Here is a 4,104-nt window from a genome sequence, read left to right as displayed (position 1 = left end):
CAAAAACAAAGCAAAAAAAAAAAAATTGCAGGTACACATGGTGGGCAAAGTGTTGACGACCTAAGAGGTGGTGCAGAAACTGTCAGACTGGAGAAGAGGCTTGCTGTTGGCCAGTCCAGCAACCTTTCTGCAAAGACGTAGGAGGAGGAAGACTGCTGTGAGCTGTGCCCTTGACATGACTAAAAGTTGTCTCAACTGACCATTTCTTCCTCCCTCCCTTCCTTTTAAGATTTATTTATCTGAAAAACAGAGTAAGAGAGAGGTGGGGAGCAGCAGTGAGAGAGAGATCTGAACTTCCACCTGCTGGTTCATTCCCCAAATGGCAGCAATGGCCAGAGCTGGGCCAAGCAGAAGTCTGGAGCTAGGAGATTTATCTGGGTCTCCCATGTGGTATAGGGGCCCAAGCACTCAGCCATCCTCCACTGCTTTCCCAGGCGCGTTAGCAGGGAGCTGAATTGGAAGTGGAACAGCCAGGACCTGAACCGGCGCCCATATGGGATGCTGGCACTGTAGATGGAGCTTAACTCATTGCACCACAACTGATGATTTCTAACATTTAAGGAAGATTTTATACCATTTCTTTATAATCTCTTACAGATGATAAACGCAGAATGAATACTGCTTAACTCAGAGACTACCATTATCCTAATACTAAAACCAGACAATCAAAGATAAAGAAAAAATCTTGAAAGAAAACAGAAGAAAAAATAAATACCTTACATATAGGTGAACAAAGATAAGCATTCCATGTGAGGGACTTAGCAGTTAAAACACTTGCATCTCCTATCAGGTGCCTGGACTCACTTCCTGTCTCCAGCTTCCTGCTACTGCAGACCTGAGAGGCAGCAGTGGAGGCTCAAGTGACTGGGTTCCGAGCACCCATGTGGAAGATCTGGATTGCATTTCTGGCTCCCAGCTTGACCGAGCCTTAGTGTTAGTTGTCACAGGTATCTGGGGGAGTGAACCAGCAGATTGGAACTCTATCTTTCTCTGTTTCGCAAATAAATAAATTTTTAAAATTACATTCGGCTTCTTCTCAGAAACCATGCAAGCAGGAAAAGGTGAATGAACTATTGAAAGTATTGAGGGGAGCCGGCACTGTGGCTCACTTGGTTAATCCTCCACCTGGGTGCCGGCATCCCATATGGGCACCGGGTTCTAGTCACGGCTGCTCCTCTTCCAGTCCAGCTCTCTGCTGTGCCCCAGGAGGGCAGTGGAGGATGGCCCAAGTGCTTGGGCCCTGCACCCGCGTGGGAGAACAGGAGGAAGCACCTGGCTCCTGGCTTTGGATCAGTGCAGCACTGGCCGTGGCGGCCATTTGGGGAGTGAACCAATGGAAGGAAGACCTTTCTCTCTCTCTCTCTCTCTCTGTCTATAACTCTACCTGTCCAAATAAATAAATAAATAAATAAAAAATAAAGTATTGAGAGAGAGGCCAGCGCTGTGGTACAGCAGGTTAAAGTCCCAACCTGCAGCACCAGGGCACCGGTTCCAGTCCTGGCCGCTTCACTTCTGATCCAGCTCTCTGCTGAATGCACCTGGGAGAGCAGTGGGAGATAACCTAAGTCCTTGGGCCCCTGCACCCATGTGGGGAACCTGGAGGAAGCTCCTGGCTCCTGGCTTTAGATCAACCCAGCTCCAGACATTGCAGTCATTTGGGGAGTGAACCAGTGGATAGACAATCTCTCTCCTCTGTCTTGCTCTCTCTGTTTCTCCATCTCTCTCTGTAACTCTGACTTTCAAGTAAATAGATAGGTCTTTTTTTTTAAAGTATTTTATTTATTTATTAAGAGGTAGAGTTACAGTGAGAGGGAGAGATAGAGAGAAAGGTCTTCCGCCCATCTGCTGGTTCACTCCCCAAATGGCCGCGACGGCTAGAGCTGCGCCAATCTGAAGCCAGGAGCCAGAAACTTCTTCCCAGTCTCCCACATGGGTGCAGGGACTTGGGCTATCTTCCACTGCTTTCCCAGGCCATAGCAGAGAGCTGGATTAGAAGAGGAACAGCCGGGACTAGAACCGGTGCCCATGTGGGATGCCAGCGCCACAGGCGGAGGATTAACCTACTGCACAATGGCGCCGGCCCTGATAGATCTTACTTTTGAAAGTCAGAGTTACAGAGCGAGAGAGCAAGAGAAAGAGAGAGAGAGAGAGATCTTCTATCTGCTGGTTCACTCACCAAATCACTGAAATGGCTGGATGTTGGGCAAGGCCAAAGCCAGGAGCTTCATTTGGGTCTCCCACGTGGGTGGCAGGGGCCAGAGCCATCTTCTGCTGCCTTCCCATGTTCATTAGCAGGGAGCTGGGTTGGAAATGTAGCAGCTGGGACTAGAACCAGCCCCCATATGGGATGCTGGCATCACAGGCGGTGGCTTAACCTGCTGCACCACAACGCCAGCCCCAGATAGTTATTTGAAAGTGGATTAGGATGAATTGCAAATATATATTGCAAGTACTTGAAAAAGTAAAAAATAGGTGTAAATGTTACACTAAGAAGGAAATAATAGGAAATGCTTAACTAAAACTACAAAATGTAGGAAAAAGAGTGGGAGACCAAAATAGGAACAAAACAACAAGAGCAATGGATAGAAAACTGAAACAAATATAGTAGATAAATAAATAAATAAATAACTGCTATACATCTCAGCGGTCTACCACAAATTAAAACATATAGATTGTCAAAGTGGGTCAAAAAACAAGATCTAATTCTATTTTGTCTATAAGAAACCCACTATAAATACACATATAGATTGAAAATAAATGAAGGAGCTCTCTGGGCTCTGATCTAGGGGGCGGCGATATGGCTAAACGCACCGAGAAGGTCGGGGTCGTTGGTAAATACAGGACCCCGCTATGGCGCCTCTCTCCAGAAAGTGGTGAAGAGGCCGGCACCGCGGCTCACTAGGCTAATCCTCCGCCTTGCGGCGCCGGCACACCGGGTTCTAGTCCCGGTCGGGGCACCGATCCTGTCCCGGTTGCCCCTCTTCCAGGCCAGCTCTCTGCTGTGGCCAGGGAGTGCAGTGGAGGATGGCCCAAGTGCTTGGGCCCTGCACCCTTATGGGAGACCAGGAGAAGCACCTGGCTCCTGCCATCGGAACAGCGCGGTGCGCCGGCCGCAGCGCGCCTACCGCGGCGGCCATTGGAGGGTGAACCAACGGCAAAAGGAAGACCTTTCTCTCTGTCTCTCTCTCACTGTCCACTCTGCCTGTCAAAAATAAAAAGAAAGAAAGAAAGAAAGAAAGAAAGAAAGAAAGAAACAAAGAAAGAAACAAAGAAAGAAACAAAGAAAGAAACAAAGAAAGAAACAAAGAGGTGAAGAAACTTTAAATCAGCCAGCATGCCAAGTACTCCTGCTCCTTCTGTGGCAATACCGAGCTGAGGAGACGCACCCTGGGGATCTGGCACTGTGGTTCTCATGAAAACAGCAGCTGGTGGTGCCTGGACTCACAGCACCACTTCCGCCGTCACAGCAAAGTCTGCAGTCAGAGACTGAAGGAGCTGAAGGGCCGGTGGAGGCACCATCCTGGAGCCTGTTATACAAGCGCTAATTCGTCTACAACAATGACAACAAAAGTAAATGAAAGGAGGAAAATATACATTAACATGAACCAAACGCAGCCCAGAGGAGGGGGCATTGCTTAGCGGTTACCTCTGGGGATGCTTGCATCCCATACTGGAGTGTCTGATTTGAATCGTGACTCCTCTGCTTCAGCTATGGTTCCTCCTGATGTACATCCTGGGGAGGCAGCAGGTGACGATTCAAGTACTTGTGGAAGACCCAGATGGAGCTCTGGACTCCTGGCTTCAGCCCAGCCCAGTCCTGGCTGTTGTGGGCATCTGGGGAGTGAGCCAGCAGATGGATAATCTCTCTCCGTGTGTGTGTGTGTGAGTGTGCCTTTCAAATAAGCAAAAATAAACAAGAATTTAGAAAAAAGAAACAGAGTATCTTTATTAATTTCATCCAGGGCATGCTTGCAGGGGTGGGGAACATCTGGCCCACAGCCCATCTAAGGCCCACAACTCACTGGTCCGGCCCTGCCAAGGCAGCTACAGGCAGAACTTGAAATTCAACAGATCTATAGCAGGATAATTTTTAAGCTGATAATT

The 4,104-nt window shown here is 48.5% G+C and overlaps 1 pseudogene; it reads left to right on the top strand.

Annotated features, from left to right (window-relative positions):
• Nucleotides 1-2,797: 2,797 nt before the first annotated feature.
• LOC133759176 (large ribosomal subunit protein eL43-like) lies at nt 2,798-3,639 on the top strand (annotated as a pseudogene).
• The last annotated feature ends 465 nt before the right edge of the window (nt 3,640-4,104 follow it).

The sequence above is a fragment of the Lepus europaeus genome, chromosome 5 (genome assembly GCF_033115175.1).
Source record: "Lepus europaeus isolate LE1 chromosome 5, mLepTim1.pri, whole genome shotgun sequence".
In the NCBI taxonomy this organism is placed as follows: domain Eukaryota; kingdom Metazoa; phylum Chordata; class Mammalia; order Lagomorpha; family Leporidae; genus Lepus; species Lepus europaeus.
The sequence above is the reverse complement of the archived record's forward strand: the minus strand, read 5'-3'. Positions and strand labels throughout refer to the sequence as shown.